The 23,144-nt window shown below is 42.7% G+C and overlaps 1 long non-coding RNA gene across 1 annotated transcript in view; it reads left to right on the top strand.

Moving 5' to 3' along the window:
• The first annotated feature begins 11,301 nt into the window (after positions 1-11,301).
• The window catches only part of LOC102443611 (uncharacterized), a 71,877-nt gene continuing 60,034 nt past the window's right edge, over positions 11,302-23,144 (top strand). The window contains exon 1 of the long non-coding RNA XR_331227.5: positions 11,302-11,595. This is a non-coding gene — a long non-coding RNA (uncharacterized LOC102443611). The remainder of the gene's footprint in view (positions 11,596-23,144) is intronic.

The raw sequence follows: 23,144 nt of genomic DNA, 5'->3' as shown, positions 1-23,144 counted from the left end.
TTCCTACTTTGAAGTAGGAATAAGAGATCCTCCGGAAAAGGGCTTTTTTCCGGAGGATCAGGGCCAGTGTAGACGTTCTTTTCTGGCTTTTCTAAAAGCCGGAAAAAGCGGCGGACATTTTTATTTAAATGCCGCGGGGGATATTTAAATCCCCCACGGATTTCCCGATTACGACCTGTGAAATTAGCATGCCCCTTTCGGAAAGGGGGCCAGTGTAGACGAGCCCCTACTATCTGAAACAGAGATAGTAATGTAATGCAAGTGACCCACATCAATAAGAGAGACTGAACTTTCATGCAGGGAATAGATTTTAGGGCTAGGAAAGGCCATTAAATCATCTGATCAACCTCTAATATATCACATACTATAAAATGTCATCCAGTTTCTCTTGTACTGAGCCCAATAACTTGTTTGACTAAAGCATATCTTCTGGAAAGCCATCCACTCTTGAAAACAATCCCCAGGCCAGAAATTAATTGAAACAATTCAGTAAATATTTACAGATCAAAAGAAACCAAGGTGGTTTCTAAACGATTTCTGATACAAAAGAAGCTACATGTGTGTTACATATTGTTCAAACTGACCGATTCTGTTATTATGGAAAGAATTTATACCAATGATTAATTAAAATATGGGCTTGTGGACATCGCAGTTCTTAGAATTTATGGGGGTCTATGCAGCACTATTAAACTGATGCCCCTAGTGCCAATGGCAGTCAGGAGGGGGAGGCAAAATGATTTTTTAAAGACATGATTTTAGAATTTTCAGCAACACACTAATGAAATATTTCTAAAACAAATTTTAAACTAAGGTCCCATAGATTCTGAAATTCAGTAACTGACAGGAGGTGGCAAATGACTGTTAAATGGCTTCTTTACCACTCAAATAGCTCTTTGACAGGTTCTGCTCCTAGGTCTGACAGACTTTTTCACTTTTAAGTTAACTAAATCCTCTCGTGAGGAAGCAGAGCCATAGAATAGGTATAGAAAGAGACAGGTCAGTGAATATTAAGACCCAGAGGTGCTCCAGATTTTCAGGTGCTCTATATAATTGTGAATTCTGCATATGGGTAAGGACAGCTCTTCTTGTGGATATCAAAACAAATATAATACAATCTCTTTTATTTAGCTTAGTGTCAGCCACCTTCTGAAACGCTGGTTTTGTTTTTTCTATTTTAAAAATTAAAGAAAGGAGACACCAGTTGTGCAAGACAGATGAACAAATATTTCCTTAGTAAAAGTACAAGCTTTTCTTGAGGTCTAATCCAGATGTTTGAGTCCTGAGTCATGCCGGTGAGATCACTGACCATGCTGCCAGGATCTACACAAAATGAAATAAATTATGTGTTTTTTTTTTCTTTTTAGGTGACATACACCTCATCCAAGCATCAACTTGCAACAACTTGTTTTTAAAAATTCATTTGGTGAACTGTTCTTACAATAAGGGTAAAGATCAAAATAATAATCAATATGACAGTTACTGCACAATCACATACCTGAGCGCTGGCATAATCACAATTTAACATTTTCAGGTTTTCATTTGTATGCGCTTTCCACATACCATGCCAGCTTCCTCCATAGCATGCCAACTTGACATCTCTGCTTCCTCCATAGCATGCTAACACACAAAAGAACCCAGAAAAAATGCACCTATCACTACCAGGAAGCATACCCCTCGCAGGTGATTCATTCAAAGAACATTTTGAACTACTGCGTGGGTTGCAGCTAATTGATTATAATAATTTTGTCAACATGTTTCACTCTAATCAGTGCTAGGCATTTTCTCTCCTGAGTAGTTGTACAAAAGTCCAACAAAAATTAACACTCTTTCCGAGTGGCTGTTTGGTTGCTTTGTTGCTGCCACAAGGACTGCACTAATGTATTTAAGCCAAAAGATTGAATACTAGACATATTATAGTGTCTTTAAAACACATACATCATAAAGATTCAAAGGTTTACCAAAATTATGACAATGGAAAAGATCTTTAGATCAGTAATCAGAAATGACACCGCATACAACTGCCAAATTCCAATCCCATATAAGGTCATACCCTGACCCTTTCTTACCCCTGTGCATACTCACTCTTTATTTTTAATTATTTGAATTGCAGTAGCCCTAGGCAACCAGTTGGGTTCCTATCATACTACGTGATACAGAAACACAATGAAAAAAACAACAGTTCCTGACCCAAGAAGTTTACAATCTAAATCTAGAATGGGCAAGAGAAAACAGGTTGACATTCCCTGTTCTTTTATTGAACACTCTTAAAAAATGCTGAATAATTTTATTTCAGAGTCAATTTTACCTAGTTTTTAGTTCACTGTTTTCTTCCTCATCAGCCATTCTAGGAGAGGACAAATAAGCAAATTTTGTATCCACACTGGTTAATTTTCACAATTTTGCAAATCTCGCTTGGTCACCCAATCCTATTGCTAGGGTTATTTAGGCTTGGTGTTTCTCAGACTTTGGAATTGAGAAAAGGACTCATCAGGTAAGCAATGCGCTTCAAACCCAGCCTAAGTCTACAGCCTTATTCTGATCCCCTTCAAACTAATTTTGAAAGAAAAACCAGTGAAGGTTCTCAATTCTCTCATGTTTCTGAGCCTCATAGTAAAATGAGCCTGACTCTATTGGACTCAATGAGAGGGTTTTCTTTGATTTCAGTGGACTCTGGAGAAGTCCCAGATCACATCCCCAGCTAAGCTGTGCTGCAGGGCTTTCAATAAATGTCTATTCTTCCTGCAGTAAATACTGAAACAAATGTGTTATTGAAGAATGTGAGTGGATGATACTGTGTTTACAATGCATTCATCTTAAACTGCACCTGTGCATCCGTTAGGGTATATCCTTCAACATTTAGCTTCAGAGATATTGAAGCAGCTGAATAACTTCATCTAGTGGGGTCCGTATAGACAAAAGACAGAAAAGGACAGCTATCTACTACAGCAGCCATGAACAAGCACTTCTCACCTGGCCTGAAGCTGCTATGGTGGGAGACGGCTGCAGTTGTCCCCAGGGCAGCCTGCATATTGAAGCCCACATCCCCCGTCCCACCACAGAACAATGAGTTAAAAGAAGAAAAACAAAAACAACACCAGGTAGATCTTCTAGTATAAGGGTACATCTAACTTGCCCTCTACTTCGAAGTAGGAAGGCAGATGAAGCATACCGAAGTTGCAAATCAAGACAGAGATTTAAATATCCCACGCTTAATTAGCATATTCGCAGCTGGTCACCATTTTAAAATTCCGGTCGCCCGATGTAACTTGCCGCGTGTAGATGCGGTAGTCCGATTTAAATCCCTTCCCTCGAATTAACTGGTACTCCTCATTGCATAAATCCCACACTTGATTTGCAACTTCGGTATGCTTCATTTGTCTCCCTATTTCGAAGTAGGGGGCAAGTGTAGACGTACCCCAATATATATTTGATATTTTATATATTATATTATATATACATATATATTTATATATAAATGTTATATGTATGCAGTCACCTTTATATCATGTAATACTAAAAAAATTAAGAGCTGAATGATGTCTCCTTCATTAGTACACAAATGAGACTCTTTGTGCACGGTTCTTCTCGTACACTTGTGGAAATAGAGCGATCGGAAATCTCCTGGGATACCACTCCTCTTCCTTTGGGCCTCACTGAGATCTTTCATGGGGTATGGGATGATGTGGGGTGTGTATGGAAGATGTATACCATCCCCCCCCCCCACCAACCCAGCAATGAAATGGTGGAAGAGGCAAGGAAGTAGTAATACAAAGATGTTCATAGGTGGGAGATTCCTTAGTGGGACTCAGTCACTGCAACTGCTCTGCTAGGGAGACAAAAGAGATGGGATCTGGGTGATGTTGTTTAAGTTGTTCTGTATTCTGCAAAGGTGGCTTGTTTGTTTGTTTTTTGTTGTTTTTGTGGGGGTTTTTTGTCTGGGGTTTTTTGGTGTTCTTTTTTTTGGTTGGTTGGTTGGTTGGGTTTTTTGGGGGCGGGGGCAGGGGCAGGAGGGTAAAAGCTTGCATTGCCTTCCAAATCTCAAATGGAAAATTGAAATTTACCCACAAGCAGGGATTAACCACTATCATATCACTGTAGGTTGAGGTTGTAACTGAGAAGCCTCGATTGTCTTGCTGTTCAATCTTATGACAAAGATACAAAAATAAAAGTTTGTACTTGCAAGGGGACTGTGCCATTTTACATGGCTTTAGATCCTTGAACATGGTAGGGAAGTCAATAGATGTATTTTAAAATGGATCCACTGAACAATAACTGTTTAATAAGTTAAATGCACATTTGAATTATAAAATAAAGTGAAACATAACCAAATAAAACCACAAATTGTAGTTAATTATGCAGGGCCAGATGCTACTGTCAGATCTCCACTGTAGAGATGTGGAGATTTATTTATTTTTTAAAGCTGAAATTATCAAAGGAACCTAAGTGTTGAATTTTAATGCAAGTTGGACATTCCAATAGGAGTTCAGAACTGGACTTTGTGCTTTCCTGTAAAAAACACGTTTTCAGAGTTGTTACAACAGAAGAATCGCCTTCCTAGATTGGGGATCAGCTGTAACATTCCAAATGGAGTAGATCCCCATAATCACATATTTCTAAAAATGTTGAATCGTAGAATCATAGAAGATTAGAGGTGGAAGAGACCTGAGGAGGTCATCTGATCCAACCCCCAGGTCAAAGCAGGAGCAACCTCAATTAACTCATTCCAGCCAGGACTTTGCCAAGTTTGTCTTTAAAAACTTCTAAGGCTGGAGATTCCAACGCCTCCCTAAGTAGACCATGCCAGTGCTTCACCACCCTGCTAGTGAAATAGTTTCCCCTAATATCCAACCTCAACCTCTTTAGTGGGGTGGCTGCCCCACTCTCACAAGGGAAGGTTAAAAGAAGGCTCCAGAAGCCAGCACAAAATCTTCCAATGAGAGAGAGGCTTATAGACAGTCAATCAAAAGGTGACGATGATAAAAAGAGCTGCTCAGTAGAGCAGAGGTCAGTTGGTTTCTTACCAGCAAGGTTCCATGATTGGTTCCTAGGGAAAAAGCACCTTGGGCAGAGCAGTGCTGGGCAGGCTTAGGGGATCAGAGAGAAAGAAAAGCTCCAGTTTGGTACTGGCCAGGCTGCAGCCTTGACACAATGGCCAACACCACAGGAAAGTGGCCCAGGAGCATTAAGGGAAGTTTGGGGGATATGACAGAGGGCAGGACAAGGCTGCTACTAGAGTGTCCCTGGGCCAGGAACCAGAGCAGTGAATGGGCCTCGGTCCCCCTTTACCCCGCCCTCATTTCTTCTTGCACCCCACCTTGCCACCAAGGAGCAAGGCCTTTACAAACCACAGCTTGCCCCTGAGGCAAAGGGCTGGTGGCTGGTGTATGGACTGAGGACTACTGATCCCCTAGGGCAAGAATGACACTGATTGGCAGTGCTCTAGTGTCCTGAGGAGGATGCCACAGTCCAGGGAGCAATGAAGGTCCACAGAGAGATAGTGGAGACAGTGAAGCAGAGTGACAATGGGCAAGACACTGGCCAGAAAGCAATGCATTCCATGAACCACACTACTTCCTGGCATGACCAGCAGGAGGCACTGCAGTGGTGTATGGACCCCTTTACACCTCCCGCACTGGAACTTGAGACCATTGCTTCTTGTTCTGTCTGTTCTTGCCCTCTGCAGGACTCTCTCCAATTTGTCCACATCTTTTCTGTAGTGGGGGGAGGGAAAACTGGACACAATATTCTAGATGTAATCTCACCAGTGCCAAATAGAGAAGAATAATCATTTCCCTCTGGGTATGTCTACACTACCCAGCTAGTTCGAACTAGCGGGGTAATGTAGGCATACCGCAATTGCAAATGAAGCCCGGGATTTGAATTTCCCGGGCTTCATTTGCATAAGCGGGCGCTGCCATTTTTAAATCCCCGCTCGTTCGAACCCCGTGCCGCGCGGCTACACGCGGCACGAACTAGGTAGTTCGAACTATGCTTCCTAGTTCGAACTACCGTTACTCCTCATTCCACTAGGAAGCCTAGTTCGAACTACCTAGTTCGTGCCGCATGTAGCCGCACGGCACGGGGTTCGAACGAGCGGGGATTTAAAAATGGCAGCGCCCCGCTTATGCAAATGAAGCCCGGGAAATTCAAATCCCTGGCTTCATTTGCAATTGCGGTATGCCTACATTACCCCGCTAGTTCGAACTAGCGGGGTACTGTAGACATACCCTCAATCTTCTGGCAATGCTCCTACTAATGCAGCCCAATAAGTCGTTAGCCTTATTTGCAACAAGGGCACACTATTGTCTCATATTCAGCTTCTCATCACCTCTAATCCCAAGGTCCTTTTCTGCAGTTGGTCCCCAGCCTGTAGCAGTGCATGGGATTCTTCCATCCTAAATGCAAGATTTTGCAACTGTCCTTGCTGAACCTCTTTTGGCCCAATCTTCCAACTTGTCTAAATCACTTTAGATTCTATCCCTACCCACCTATATATCTACCTTTCCCCACAGTTTAGTGTCATCTGCAAACTTGCTGAGGGTGCAGAATCCATCCCCTCATACAGATCTTTAGTGTAGATGTTATAACTGGCCCCACCACCAACCTCTGGGGCACGCCTCTTGATACCACCTGCCAATTAGACACTGAGCTGCTGATCACTACCCACTGAGTCTGATGATCTAGCCAGCTTTATATCCACCTTACAGTCCATTCATCCAAGCCATACTTCTTTAGCTTACTGGCAAGAATACTGCTAAAGTCAAGGTATATTATATCCACCACCTTCCCCATATCCACAGAGAAAGTTATCACATTATAGAAGACAATAGGTTGGCCAGGCATGACTTGCCCTTGGAGAAACCATGTTTGACTGTTTTTAATCACTTTCTTCTCATCCAATTGTTTCAAAATCAATTCCTGGAAGACCTGCTCCATGATTTTTCCAGGGACTGAGGTGAAGCTAAATGGGTCTGTAGTTCTCTGGATTTTCCTTGCCTTTTTTAAAGATGGGAACTACATTCGCCTTTTTCTGATTAGACGTTAAAATAAAAAAAATAACAAGTTAAAATTACTTAGAAAAGTTAGATGTCTTTTAGTCACTAGGACCTGATAAAATGCATCAAATACTCAAGGAACTGATAAAGGAAGTATATGAGCCTTTAGCTATCCTCTTTGAAAAGTCATGGAAGTGGGGAGATATTCCAGAAGACTGGAAAAGGGCACATATAGTGCCCATCTATAAAAAGGGAAATAAGAACAACCCAGGAAACTACAGACCAGTCAGTTTAACTTCTGTGCCAGTGAAGATAATGGAGCAAATAATTAAGGAATTCATCTGCAAAGACGAATCTGTGAAGACAATAAGACGATAGGTAACAGCCAGCATCAACTTATAAAGGACAAATCATGTCAAACCAATCTGATAGCTTTCTTTTTGATTGGATACCATGTCTTATGGATAAGGGGGAAGCAGTGAACATGGTATACCGAGACTTTAATAAAGTATTTGATGTGGTCTTGCATGACCTTCTTATTAATAAACTAGGGAAATACAACCTAGATGAAGTGACTATAAGATGGGTGCATAACTGGCTGAATAACCATTCTAACAGAGTGGTTATCAATGGTTCACAGTCATTCTGGAAGGGCATAAAAATAAGGGCTCTTAAGGGATCTGTTTTGGAATCAGTTCTGTTCAATATCTTCATCAACAATTTAGATATTGGCATAGAGAGTATGCTTATTAAATCTGCAGATGATACCAAGCTGGGAAGGGTTACAAGTGCATTGGAGGATAGGATCATAATTCAAAATGATCTGAAAAAACTGGAGAAATGGTCTGAGATATATAAGATGAAGTTTAATAAGGACAAATGCAAAGAACTCCACTTTGGCAGGAACAATCCGTTTCACACATACAGAATGGGAAGCAACTGTCAAGGAAGGAGTAGTTCAGAAAGGGATCTAGGGGTCATGCACCACAAGCTAAATATGAGTCAACAGTGTGAGACTGTTGCAAAAAAAAGCAAACATGATTCTGGAATGTATTAACAGGAGTGTTGTGATCAAAACATAGGAAGTGATTCTTCAGCTCTACTTTGTGCTGATTAGGCCTCAGTTCAAGTATTGTGTCCAGTTCTGGGCACCATATTTCAAGAAATATGTGGAGAGATTGGAAGAGGTCCAGAGAAGAGCAACAAAAATGATAAAAGTTCTAGAACACATGACCAATGAGGGAAGACTGAAAGAACTGGGCTTGTTTAGTTTAGAAAAGAGAAGAGTCAGAAGAGACATGATAGCAGTTTTCAAGTATCTAAAAGGGTGTTACAAGGAGAAGGAAGAAAAATTGTTCTCCTTGGCCTCTGATGATAGGACAAGAAGCAATCGTAGATTAAATTGCAGAAAAGGAGGTTTAGGTGGTGTGACGGGGCATACTCTCCCCGCATTGAGCAGGAGGGGGTTAACTCAGCTCTGAGAAGACCACGCTCTCTTTACCTTACTGGGCATGCTCAGGTTGCACTGCTATAAAAGAGAGCAGCTCAGCTCAGCGGGGTCTGGCAGCTGGAGGGAGAAGATATGCCTGGCCAGCTCCCTGCAAACCCTAGCAACTGCTCAAATGCCGAGATGCTATCATACAGGCTGGAGGCCCAACACATCTAGAGACTGCACAAGTTCCAGAAACAAGTGGAAGTAGTCAGATCCCAGAGGAAGGAGGGGAACTGGATAGCCACCAGCAAATGGAGACATTTGAAGCAGGAAGCAGCCCAGGGATGGCCACGACTACAGGGTGAGTGAGCCACCATCGGAGAGTCGGCGCTTGTGGATGGAATTTCCCCGCTGACTCAGTGACTAGAGTAAGCTACTAACAGGGCACTGAACTGGGGTCCAGTGGAGTGGGAGGGCCTGGACCTCCCTACCAGGGGATGTCCCTTTCCCCTGTCTACTGCCCCTTAAATAGACTCTGACCATTGGGTCGCATGGGGACTATTGAACTGTGCTGCCCAGCCAATAGGGGCAAGTTATAAACTTTGACTGTTGGGTCGCATGGGGATTATTGAACTTTACTGCCCTGCCAATAGGGGCTAGATATAGATTCTGACCAGGGGACTAGAGAGAAGGAGTAGACAGACTTTGGTGTGTGAGATTAGAGACACCAGCAGGGGAGAATAGGGCGAATACAAGTGTGACAGGTGCAAAGCAGACACCCTTACCCCACCCTGGATGGGGTCTTCACCTTGGCCATGTGACAGTTGGACATTAGGAAAAACTTCCTAACTGTCAGGGTAGTTAAACACTGGAATAAATTGCATGGGGAGGTTATGAAATCTCCATTACTAGAGATATTTAAGAGCAGGATTGATGAACATCTATCAGGAAAGGTCTAGATGGTGCTTGGTCCTGCCATGAGGGCAGGGGACTGGACTCAATGACCTCTCAAGGTCCCTTCCAGTTCTAGTATTCTATGATTCTGTGATTTTTTTGGCTGTGACATAGTAGCTATTAAGATAACAATGTCATTAAGCAAATGCCCAGATGTGTGACTGTGTTTTCATTTCACTGACATACAGCTCACATGTTCTTTCTTTGTAATTTTCAATAAAATGCATGTGGCATCACCATGCTCAAACCTGTATTGCATCACGGGAAATGAAAGTCCTTTAAGTAGCCTGGTTGAGTGGGAACAATGATGGTCTTAACTAAAACTCCCACAAAGTAATGCACCACAAAGTGAATGCTGTTTAGTGTTTTGCTAAACAGATTAAAAATGTTTGGGGCCAGTTCAAAATTAAATGTCCAATTTGGGTTGAACTGAGCCATAATGAAATAATTCCTTTCAAATTTTTTAATGGAAAAAACAAAATAATTCAGCAAAATCAGAATTTTCTGGCTGAAAATCATTCCAGGGGAAAAATTCCTCACTGTCTCTACCTAGAACCTTCTCCAGCAGCATCTGCTTGGCTTTCTGATACACTTTTAAAGCCACAGAACATATATATTTTTAACTCTGTAATCTCTTCCTGGCAACACATGCTATTATTTTGCATGAGGACTAGGGAAAATTATTAGGCTCAGTTTCCCAGATGGGTCTGTCTAGGTCTGGTGAAGTGGTCTTGAGGAGAAGGGAGCTGAGGTCCTGATTTCCATTTTTTGCTCTCATCCATGCCATTGTCTATAGCATATGCTAGATACTTGGAGAAAGAAGCACCAACAATTTGGGTCTTTCCACAGTTAGCTCCTTTTCTGGTGCTTCTTGAATGCTGCTGTTTTTCTGTGTGGAGGACAGGATAGGTCCAGTGCACTGGATTGGATTCATTCCAGGGAAGGGAAGATTGAAAGGTTCTGATTTATCTTGGTCTCCTCAGGTAGCTGTTTTCTTTCTTTACCAACAATAGGAGGAAGAATACCCTACATCAAAGGATAATAGCTTATGTTTCCTAGGTAAGGATGTTAAAATGACTAAATGTTTGCAATGGGCAAACTGTAGCTGGCATAGTTTGAAGCACAGACACATTCATTTCTGAGGACAAATATGATTGGCTCTAAAACATTTGCTAAGAAATCAGTTCTGGAAACACTCAATGTCTAGGACATGTTTTACCTTTTTATTACATTCATGCAAACCATGAAGTCAGCCCAGTCAAGTGGCAGAAATCCTACCTCCTTCTCATCTTAGCCCCGCTGCACAGCAGCTACCTCTCTCCTACAGACAAAACAAAACTGAAATACTTTTTTGATAGTTTGAAATACTTGTATCCAAATATGCTCCCTCTACCTGCCTTGGCATTCAGTGTAAAGTTCTGAGACTCATCTTCTTTCACCTTGGCCTCTTAATGAAATAGATCTTTTTTTTGTTGTACTGGGGGAAAAAAGCTGTCTGGGAACTGTGGTCAACTGAACAATTATTTGTCACTCTCAACTATTCCACTTCATGATCTGACACAGTGCTGGACAGGGGAAAGTGATTTCATCCCCTTCGTCATTTCTAAACTTCCTCTTTGGTTTCCATTTCCCATTAATATATACAATACATCGCCATAAATGGATGAAAATGATGAAAAAGCTCACTTCCACAACAAATTTTTAAAAGTACAATGCTGTGAAATAAGTGTCATTCATCTGGAAGGCTGCAGAGATTTATACAGAAATGATTACTTTTTTCCTCACATTTCACATGAATGTGTTTAGCATATATCAAAATTTGTCTATAAATAGTATTAACATCCCTTTAAGGTTTGGCGTCTGTAGTGTAAGTATTTTTCTTCTTCTTTTTTTTTTTTTTTTTTTACCATTTCAGGTAATGATGCCTGACTTGCTCTGTAGTGTACAGGGAAGTCTGGTGAATGTTACACTTGTTTGGCAGACAGGAAGTGACTGCATCATTAACACTATCCAGAAGCGAGTGGTGATAAACCCTGGCACGACAACAAAAAGAATAGCCAGGCGGAGTGACACAGAACTTGTGGAAAACATCTGCAGTTCACGGAAGAAACCCACATGACAGAACAAAACAGAACCAGTTCAAATAAACCTTTTCCTGAGCAGGCTATAAACAGAATTTGAGGATGAATATATTGGCCACAGCATGGCTGTGAAGTGAGATAAGATATATTCTTCTGTTTCTTATTTTAATATAAATGTCAAATATGTTTTAGTCTCATTGCAAATATGCTTCAAAATATGATATAATTTTAATCAGTCCAGTGAAACCTAGTTGTAGCTACCATATTGAATTTATCTTTCAAGAATTTCCTGCTTTTATTATTTTAAGACTCTGGCAGTTTAACTGAGTCTGAATGGCAGCTAGCTCCATACAAAAAAATGTGAAACCAGACCTACGGTATGGAAAGAGAAAAAATGCATGTGTTTGTTTAGAGTCTTATGCACCACTCATGATTTTACCTGAAACTCAATATAAGTTACATGAGTTTCTACATGGTGTGCATGCCCCTACATGCTCTGTATGCTGAATTATTACCTTCACTCCTCTTTAGCATGAAATATGAGCTAGCTAATGGATTTACCTTATTTACATACAAAGTATCAGCCTGAAACTCCAAACCTGGAAAATACTTCATTGAGAAGAAAAGTTTCTCCTCATAGGTGGTGAAATTTGAATAAAATATTTGTAAGTTTATAATGTTTTCCGAAAAGAAACAGCTTTTTACTTTTTTAAAAAGGAATTAAGGTTCCGATAATTATTGACTTGTTTAATGTATTTGTACTGCCATGTCTTTCTGGTATAATAACCTGAATGCTCTCAAATTTAAAACAAACTTCTATTAATGAGTTCTGGGGAATCAGAATATTTGCCTTGGCATGCTGGTTATTTTTAGTTCACAGACTTCGCCCATTCAGACATAATCAGCAGCAGGAGAAGGCATTAAGCTCACCTCAGTGTTCCTAACTCAGCAAGTTTGATAGCCAAGCACCAATTCAGGTAGTCTAGATAATTATTTAGAAAAACACATACCAGTGAGAACAATGAGATTCTAACTTAAGAGGGGAGGCAGGAGGACAAGGTTAAATATGAATAATGTTTGAATTAGAAATAAATTCAACTAGATGTAATTATGTCATTTTTTAAATTTGTCATATATTTTTGCATTTAACAAATTTGCTTGTTCACATTCCACAGATGCCTTAACTTTAACTCTAAAACTTTAAAGTGTAAAAATTGAATGGAATGTTCACAAACTTAACCAATGGCAAGTGTGTGACCAAGGTATTGAAGGCAGGTATACTGCATATACCCCCACATTTTATTCTGATTTTAGCTTCTTATTTTAGAAGCTCGAATATGCCCACTTTTAACAGCTATAGACCAGTGAAGAGCAGGCAAAGAGTAAAATGATAAGCTGTAGTCTCCTAGGCTATGTCTAGACTGCAGGCTTCTTTCGAAAGAGGCTCTTTCGAAAGCATCTTTCGAAAGAGCCTCTTTCAAAAGATCGCGTCTAGACTGCAGGCGGATCTTTCGAAAGAGCAATCCGCTTTTTCGAAAGAGAGCACCCAGCGAGTCTGGATGCTCTCTTTTGAAGAAGCCCTATTTACATTGAAGAACACCTTCTTTCGAAAGAGGAACTTTCGAAAGAAGGCGTTCTTCCTCGTGAAACGAGGTTTACCGCCATCGAAAGAAAAGCCGCGTTCTTTCGAAATAATTTCGAAAGAACGTGGCTTGAGTCTGGACGCAGGGGAAGTTTTTTCGGGAAAAGGCTACTTTTCCCGAAAAACCCCTGAGTCTGGACACAGCCCCAGTGTAACCTTTTAAGTCCCAGAAAAGTCCCTAACCCACTTTGGCCCTTTGAAGATAGTATTTAGACTCCAAGTACCAGCAATACAAAGGTATTCAGGTGCCTGACTCATTTAGGTGGTACTTTAAAACCTGCCAAGGTCACATCTGTACCTTTAGGCTATGTCTTCACTATGCAGGAAAATCAAATTAAGACTCACAATTCCAGCTACATAATTATGTCCAGCTGACATATTTTAATTTGAGTTTCTGCACGGTCTTCACAGTAGGAAGTCAACTTGAGATCTAGAACTATAAAATAACTGAATTTTTGGTTCTGTGACAGCTCTGGGTGAGGGAGAGAGAGGAAGTCAATCTGAAATGAACTTTTCCCCCCAAAAGATGGCAAAGCAAAAAGTTATTTTAAAAATTCATTTCAGGACAAACAAGAGGTGCTAAAGAAATAGATATACTGTAGTGAACTCTGTTTCAGAAAATTAGGCAGAACTCACATTCAGCATTTCTCAATTCACCACATGTGGCAGCTGTGTGCTAAAGCCATCTACTCTGTGGACTCCAGGTCCTGCACTCAGCTCCATGTTTTCCAGGATCTGTGGATGTTACCTGGGTCCAGCAAACTCTGGGGCAGCCATGCCATTGGGATTGGGAGCCCAGGACTCCCAGCTAACCCCACAGGGTAGGGATCTCAGGTTGCTACATTGCCCCACAAGCTCCAAGGCTGTCACCTCTTCCCACATAATGGGGGATCCAGTGCTGCCACCCAGCCCTGCAGATCCCAGGTCTGGCCCTGCAAGCTCCCGGGTCCAGGGAAGCCATGTGGCAGGGGCCAGGAGTCTGAGACTCCCAGGTAGGCCTGCAGGGGAAGGGGAGGGAAGTCCATGGCTGCAGCTTTGTCACATGAGCTCCATGGCAACTGACCAGCCCCATGGGATGGTGGGCCAGTGTCAGAAAGGAAGCAGGGCAGCTAGCTGGCCCCTCACAGCCAGGGTATGTCTACACTACAGCGCTAATTCGAACTAACTTAGTTCGAATTAGTTAATTCGAACTAAGCTAATTCGAACTAACGGATCCAGACTAAAAAACTAGTTCAAATTAGCGTTTTGCTAATTCAAACTAGCATGTCCACATTAAGTGGACTCTGAACCGGGGTTAAGGATGGCCGGAAGCAGTGCCGGCAGGGCATCAGAGGAGGACTTAGAGTGTGGAGCTGCTGCCTCAGGCTAGCCGAGGGCTGTGCTTAAAGGGAACCGACCTCCACCCCGGACAGACAGTTCTCAGGGGTGCCCCGCTTGCAAAGCAGTCCTGGCTTGGAGTGCCTGGAGTACCCACACTGTGCACATCACAGCACTTGGCCATCAGACCGGCTGCACTTGCCGCAGGCTGCCATCTGGGGAGAGGGGACAATTGGGGGGCTGCAGGAGAGCTTCCACCCCCAGAAGCCCGCAGAGCCAGCCCAGTCCTCCCCATCGGGGGCACGTACCCCATTCCTCCCTCACCTCCTTCCACTTACCCTTCCCTAGCCCCCCTTCCTGAAGTACAAAATAAAGGACAATTGTGTTCAAAAATAGAATCTCTCTTTATTGAACAAAACTGGGGGAGACTGGGAAAAGGAGGTGGGAGAGGGGAAGAGAGAGGCTGGGAGAGGGGAGGGCAACTACAATGATGAGGGGTTTGGAAAAGGTCCCATATGAAGAGAGGCTAAAGAGACTGGGACTTTTCAGCTTAGAAAAGAGGAGACTGAGGGGGGATAGGATAGAGGTCTATAAAAGCATGAGTGGGATGGAGAGAGTGCATCAAGAAAAGTTCTTTATTAGTTCCCATAATAGAAGGACTAGAGGACACCAAAGGAAAGGAATGGGTAGCAGGCTTCAAACTAGTAACAGAAAGTTGTTCTTCACAAAGCAAAGAGTCAACCTGTGGAGCTCCTTGCTGCAGGAGGCTGTGAAGGCTAGAACTAGAACAGAGTTTAAAGGGAAGTGAGATAAAGTCATGGAGTTTGGGTCCATGGAGTGGTATTAGCCAGGGGGTAGGAGTGGTGTCCCTGCCCAAGGTTTGTGGAAGGTTGGAGAGGGATGGCACGAGACAAATGGCTTGGTCACTGTCTTCGGTCCATCCCCTCCAGGGTCCCTAGGGTTGGCTGCTGTCGGCAGACAGGCTACTGGGCTAGATGGACCTTTGTTCTGACCCAGTACGGCCATTGTAAGCTCAGGGCTCAGGGTCGGGGGTCTCAGTGGACCCCCTTGATTTTCATGCACACCTGCTCCTGGGTGGCCTGGCTGGCAGCTCTCCTGCCCTAGACGGCCGCTTTCCTGTGCCTAGTGCGGAGGTTGTGGACGAGGTCCACGACGTCTGCACTAGACCAGGTGGGTGCCCGCCTCTTGTGGTCCCGGGCAAGCTCCCAGGAGCCACCAGCCTGGTCCCGGGAAGAGGGGGAGGGCTGGGGGGGCATCGGGTGGCTGGCTCAAGCCGTGCCAGGTGCAGGGTCTGCTAGCTGGGTGCTGGCAGGCTTGCACCTGGCATGGGCATTGTAGCCAGCCCGTGCCCCTTTAAGGGGTCCGGGGCCGGGAGGGGGGCATACGAGGGGCTACACACCCCTTAATTCGAACTAGTAAGTTCGAACTAGGCTTAATCCTCATACAATGAGGTTTACCTAGTTCGAACTAAGCGCTCCGCTAGTTCGAATTAAGTTTGAACTAGCAAAGCACTAGTGTAGCGCCTATGAAAGTTAATTGTTCGAATTAACTTTGTAGTGTAGACATACCCTCAGAGATATGAGATTAACGGGGAAGCCAGACATCCCTGCTTGGTCAGGGTCTGGGGCAGCATCCCTGCTTGGTCAGGGTCTGGGGCAGCTGACCAGCCCTGTTTGATTGGGCTCCGTGGCAGCCCCACCATGGCATGAATCTGGCCCCGAAAATTCAAGGGCTGCTGCCCAGCCCCACAGGATGTGCAGGTCTGGAATTGCTGGCTAGGCCCACAAGCTCCAGGGTCAACTTAGGGGGAGGAAGGGTCCAGGGTCAGGGTCTGGACAGCCGCAGAGCTGCCATCGGGCCTCTGTGGCCCAAGTTACATATTGTGGGCTGCATATGTTGCCCACAATGATAAATATGTTGAGAACTGCCTGCCATGGAATATGAACCTCTGTAACAAATGGCAGGCAAACTCTCCCACTCACAAGAACTAAAACCATCACCAAACTTGGTGGGGTTCCCCAACATCCAAACAGTCTTATCCAAAATGAGTCCCAGCCAGTGAGGCATAATCCAAATCTCATAAAGAAATGAGCAGACACACTAAAAAGCCATTCCATTTTCCCTAGCAAGGGCTCACCGTTGTGTCAACAAACCTTCATGCTCCCTGGTATCAAAGACAGATCTACAAGAACCGGCAAAAACACCTGGTCTTCATCATAATGAATATTCCACTAACAAAACTATTGCAAGCTCCATGACATACACATCCCTTTAAAATAAATTGTCTGGGGTCAAGGAGACCCATGGATTCCAAACACTGCCAGATTGCTTCACTACAGCCTTAATCCTCCCTGAATAAGGGAGATTCACTACAAGGAATAAACTACACGACACTCTACTGCACTACTAGGAGAGTTTGTTCTCCTCAGTATCTAGTTTCTTGAGCAAATGATTACTAATTGCTTATTCCTTGCCCTTCCTAGATAGGCACTGACATCCATTTTCAATAATGGATGCAATACAAGTCTGCCAGCCTCAGTAGTCAGAAGAGAAATGGACTTAGCTCATTGGTTGTTAATTTAAATTCAGCCATCATTGAAGTTCCATAATCTCAGCAAATTACATGGACTGAAAATCAAGTGGGTAAGATCCTGCTTTTGGCTTCCTACACAGGGCTCTTTTTCAGTGCACAGGCTGAACAGTCCAAATATGAATGTCTTGGGAAGCTGGGGTGAATGTGATAAGGTTTTAGAATGTGAAAAAATGATAGAAGACAGGCTTAATGTGGATAGATACTGTCCTGTCCTATTTCTTTTACTATACCTCCTTCCTCTCTTTATATTTCAAAATATTAGAGATACACCTCCCATGTGCAACTGACTCCCTGCACACACATACAATTAAGGAAGACTCTGATGATTCCTAGGAAATATAGCCTGATCACTGAGCATGATGCTCCCAAACAAAATGCTCATGAGGCACCGTAGCAGTATTTACAGTAGGATAGTGTTTAGTTTTTCCTTTGGTTGGGTTGGGTTTTTTTGGTTGGTTGGTTGGTTGGTTGGTCAGACCTAAGACTGTCATTTGCTCATGAGAATTTGTATGAGAAAGCCATCGGACACTTGTTGAAGAGGCTGTGCAGGTAAATGTAAAATATGAATATTGGAGATATGTATAGTCACTTCTTGAATTGTGTACTTTTGATCGGAGAGAGGGGAAAACATGACTCCAAATGGCATATTTTAAAAAATTGCTACATGAGTATACACAAAGCTTACCTCAACTGGGAAATCCTATATAATGGATTTAAAGATGAACAAATCTGAATGTTTATTCAGCCTAATGGATACAAAGCATTAATTCGGTAACTTATCTCAATGGTGAGTGGTCTAAGAAGTTGTAATAGGCCTCTTCTGTCAGCCAGGGAGAAATAACACTCGTGCCTATAAAAAATACAATAAACTTATGTCGGATTTTATATTGAAAAACCAATATAGTTCCCAACCAGGCTTTTTTATCACTAGACTAACTTGATTTATAGTCTGTTTGAAGTTCTAAAAATTTTCAGTCTATCATTTGCTACAAAAAAAATTGCCTTCACTTTACCCAGGTAGAAAGCAGTTGACATGGGCAGAGTTTAAACATTGAGTGGTTATGAAGAACAGCAGTTTAGGAACTTCTCCATACCTCCTTAGAGGAATAAGGGACAGTTTCCATAATATCAAGGATCCAAACCTGAAATCCCCTAATTGTGTGAGTAATCCACCAGAAGTGGTTGTCAGCATGGATTGTAAGATTCACAAGGGCATCTGAATTCTCTGGCATCTCTACTCAGGTTAATTCACCTTTAATTCTTTTTGCAGGCCCCACTGGCAACATTGATTTTGAAATATGTGTGCCACCTCATTCCAGTCTGTATTGGACATGGGGCAGTGGAATTGTATTGCACAGTACTCGATGGTGTTCTACCACACAGGAGCTTCCTTAGAGCAGCTGCTGCCATTCAAGTTGATCTGGCTTGTAGGAATACCTCTCAGTTCAACAGTAGTGGGCTCTGCCATTATGAGGAGGAAGCCATGTCTATTAATTCACTGATTAGCAGGCTGATGACCAGGCTCGCGTTTTGCAAGACCAGTATTATAGGACTGCAGGTGCATCTTGAACAGGAGGCAGTACTGGTTTATAAAACTCTGGAATCAGTGGCAGTCAGCACCTGCCTGAATGGTTTGATGGATTGGGAAGCAGGTTTGCATGAGGTATGTCTTGTGTGCCGTGTTTTCCACACACAGCTGCGTGACGTGCTTCTGCAAGAGCTAGTTCTCTATGGTCAGCAATTCAACTGGGGCTTGCAGGGCTTGTTTGTCTGCCGATAGGTGGATGGCCCACTGGAGAGTGGCTGGTGATCCCAAAGGGTTCATTTTTCTGGCATCAGGCCCACTCCTGTGAGCCTAAGTGGTCCACACAATCTCTCATGACCAAAATGTGGATGGCCTGACCCAGTGGTCAGAGCAGGAGTCAGGAGTAAGGCTAGGTCAGGTACCAGAAGGTCAGAGTCCAAGACAGGCCAGAGGACAAACTGAGAGTGAGTCAGGAGATGGGCAGAGTCAGGTAAGCAGGAGATCAGCACCAGGGAATAGGAGCAGATATTGCAGGGGAAGCCATCCTGACCAGGGAGAACACAGTTGCATGGACAACTTCCTGTTCTTGGGCTTGGGTTAAATAGAGGCCAGGGACTAATCAAGACCCTACCTCCCCTCCTCTTCCCCCTGTCAAGGTTCTACCAATCAGATGCCAGGAATAAAGCCCTCTTGTCAAAGTTCAGCTGCTATTCTAGCAGCTCTTAGCAGGTCAGTGGGTGGCAGGTTGGGATGGCCTAGCTCCTAAAACCTCTGTGGACCAGGATTCAAGAGTCATTGTCCCTGATGATATCTTATCCTGGGAAAAATCAAAAGATCAGTACCCCTACTAAGAAACTATAAGAGTTCAAGTGTAAAGTCCCAATGTTTTGGGTCTTTTTATAGAAGCTAGATTTATTTTAATTGAACGAATGGCACTGTTTTCCAGCTAGCCCAGTACAAGGAAACAATATGAAAGATGTTGCGCATACCTTTTGTAGCACTGTAACTCAGTCTTCACCCACTACAACTTCTCCTCTTCCAGATCTCAGTTTCTCTTGTGCAGCAACTGCTAATCATTCCAACTGCACACAAGGCAAGACCATTACAAAGAGAATTTGCATTCATGTAGGCAAAGATGACGTCGGTGCACTGTGAGACTTATGGCCAGATTCAAAAACTCTCAGCACATTGGACCCTGTCTGAAACTCACAGTTTTTGCTACCCCCAACATTTTGATATTTTGAAAGAGTTTGAAGGCAACTAAAATGATTAGGGGTTTGGAATGGGTCCTATATGTGGAGAGTTTAAAACGACTGGGACTTTTCAGTTTAGAAAAGAGGAGACTGAGGGGGGATATGATAGAGATATATAAAATCATGAGTGGTGTGGAGAGGACGAATAAAGAAAAAATATTTATTAGTTCCCATAATAGAAGAACTAGAGGACACCAAATGAAGTTAATAGGTAGCAGGTTTAAAACTAATAAAAGAAAGTTCTTCTTCACACAGCGTGTAGTCAACCTGTGGAACTCCTTGCCAGAGAAGGCTGTGAAGGCTAGGACTATAATAGAGTTTAAAGAGAAGCTAGATAATTTCATGGAGGTTAGGTCCATAAAAGGCTATTAGCCAGGGGATAGAAATGGTGTCCCTGGCCTCTGTTTGTCAGAGGCTGGAGAAAGATGGCAGGAGACAAATCGCTTGATCACTGTCTTCGGTCCACCCTCTCTGGGGCACCTGGTGCTGCCTACTGTCGGCAGACAGGCTACTGGGCTAGATGGACCTTTGGTCTGACCCAGTACGGCCGTTCTTATGTTATGTTCTTATGAGGTTTGATTCGAAATGGCAACATTTCCTGTGGAAATGAAATTCAGATAATTTTCATTCTGGAAAAACTGTTCTACTTTGGTTGGATTTTTTCAAAATGAAGCAATCAGCTGTTGGCTCTGTGGTAGGGAGCCTGGGTCCCCAACCTCAAGGCAGTATACTTGGCAAAGCTGTCCTGGACCCAAAATGTTGAAAGCTCAAATTCCCCAGCAGCCCACCAAGCGAACTAGCAGGAAACCAGGCAGGCTTCCATGGAACCCTGTCTGTGGTTCACTGAAAGTTTGTTGAACCAGATACATTTCTGCAAAACATTTTGGATCTGGAAAATCGGCATATTCTGACAAAAGCCCTGTTGCATCAGAAAATTCCCAACCAGCTCTAGCGCTCAGCATACATAGTTCTGAGATATCAAGATATTGGCAAAAGTTCCAGAATAAATTTTGGGTCCAAAAAGTATCCTTGGTGCTACTTTCCTACCCAAATGTAAACTGTTAAAACTTGTTATTAATAGATAAGAGTCAACAGTCATCTACTGCTACAACATATTAAATCTTGTAATTAGTAGACATAATCTTCATTTTTTAAACACTGAATTTAAAATTGGGTATGTACAGTAGTCTAGACACTACAGAAATATAAATTAATGCTACTAATACATATCCATTGTAAACTCATAAGCCCAGTTTTATGCAAATAATGAAGAAGTGGGTTGTACCCATGAAAGCACATGATATCATCTGCATTTTTTGTTAGTCTTTAAGGTGCTGCTAAACTATTCGTTGTTTTTAAAGATTTTTAAATATGAGGTTAATGTTTTGAGTCACTAGAATCCAACTCATGCATTCTCAGCTATGCATTTGACTATAGTATATCACTGACATCATATGATTAGCCAGATTATAAATCAGAGTACATTTCCTTCATACAAATACTTGCTGCTGATTCTGTAAGCTTCATGCTTGGATTGTTAGCAAATCAAAGATTTGCTAAGGAAGCCTCCATATTGCTTTAAAACTCCCCTTTGTATATTCGTTACTGAAGAAGACAGAAATAGACCTCTGTGTGTGTGTGTGTCACACACAAATATTGAATTTCCTTATTAAATCGGATCCCTTTCTAACTGGAACTGAAATACTGCCCTAGAATGTGCTCTCTCAGCTGCCTCTACAGTGAAAGCTGAGCATGTGCACCTGAGAAAATTTCATCCTTAATTTTACTCTGTTCTGTTGCAATTTTACTCTGTTCTTAGAGATACCCAACAGGAGATTAAGGGTCTACCTCAGCAGTTAAGCCCCATTTGCTACAAGGACTGATTGTAGGTGAAATAGTGGTGTCCTCGCTTACAGCTATATCGTGAACCATCAATCCACATGTAGAGAATTCCCTTCAGACATGGATCTCACCCCACTTTTCCCATACAGAAAGGAGGATCAGCCTGTTCTCTGACAGTCTTCTCTTGGTAGCCTCTATTGGGAATTGGGAGATGTGCAGGGAAAGGCATATTTCCTCTTCCTCCAGCCTCCTGGAGATGTCTAGGTAATTGAATCTGGGAAATTGTATGTTCTGTTCTGCTGACTGTTTTCCATGGAGGTGCTTACCTTCAGGGGATAGGCAGCAGTGGCTTTCACAAACAACTGACTCTGAGGTAGTACAACTCTATTGTAGCTAGCCTGCTGGGAAGAGGATGAGTGGAGGAAGATGATGCAGTCAATACTGGGGGCAAGTGGTACTGGGACAGAGCTTCAATATGGATGATTTAGGCTCTCTTGGGGATCCCTAGAAACCTCCAGGTTTGCAGGTCAGCTCTGAAACTCATTCAACAGGCTCCCATTTCAGGCTTAAGGTTCAGGTTCAGATTGATGGTGCCATAATCTCCTTGCAAAGAAATTCACACACACACACACACACACACACACACACACACACACACACACACACACACAGGAAATCTTAGTAAGACAACTATTGCCACAAGATTTCTAGTGCCTTGGGCTGAAATTTGATGAGAATGGCTTTTTTGAGATATTTTGGCCCTTGAGAGTTTAGGATCCCTCACAGATCCAAACCATAGTCGAGGGTTTGGATGCAGAAATCTGATTTCCATTTCCAAAACTGGATGTGGTTCAGACATGAAGTGCTGATTTTGGCGCTTCCATTACTGACGCTTCTGGCTGATATCTTTTATAAGCCATATGAGCTCAGTGGCAGAAAAGATTCAATTAACTTCCACATAGATCAACCAACTCATATATAATGTATACAGAATCCACAGAAATCGTTGTAGACTCCTTGCTGAGCTAGCACTGGAGAAACGACTTGTTAAATGTGAGGTGGCTTTGTAATACAGACTATTAAGAGCTAGAAGGCTAAATGGGGTGCAACAAGGAAACGTTGTTAAATGTTATTGAAAGTGCCTGAGTTTCATTGCACACAGAGTTTCAGTGAAGGTGGCAGTTGTCCTGCTTTATACAGTCTACATTTAAAACCATAAGGCGGCGATTGTGTTCCTGGATCCTATAGAACACACACAGCTATACAGTATATAGCTCAAACATTCAAACTTAAAATAGTGTGGATTTTCAGAGCTTAACATAACAAATCTAAACTTGTACAGAGGTTATACCACATGGGGGTGTTCATTTCCCTTTGTTTTAGTTGCATAAGCTAAAATCCAACCCGCTTCAAGTAAACGATGTCTGCTCTATTGTCCTATACAAACACACTGTTGTTATTCCTCAGTGAAAGGCTGTTTAAAGAACGC

Source organism: Pelodiscus sinensis, chromosome 8 (assembly GCF_052426305.1).
Source record: "Pelodiscus sinensis isolate ZL-2025 chromosome 8, ASM5242630v1, whole genome shotgun sequence".
In the NCBI taxonomy this organism is placed as follows: Eukaryota; Metazoa; Chordata; order Testudines; family Trionychidae; genus Pelodiscus; species Pelodiscus sinensis.
Note: the sequence above shows the minus strand (reverse complement) of the source record. Positions and strands in the feature narration are given on the sequence as shown.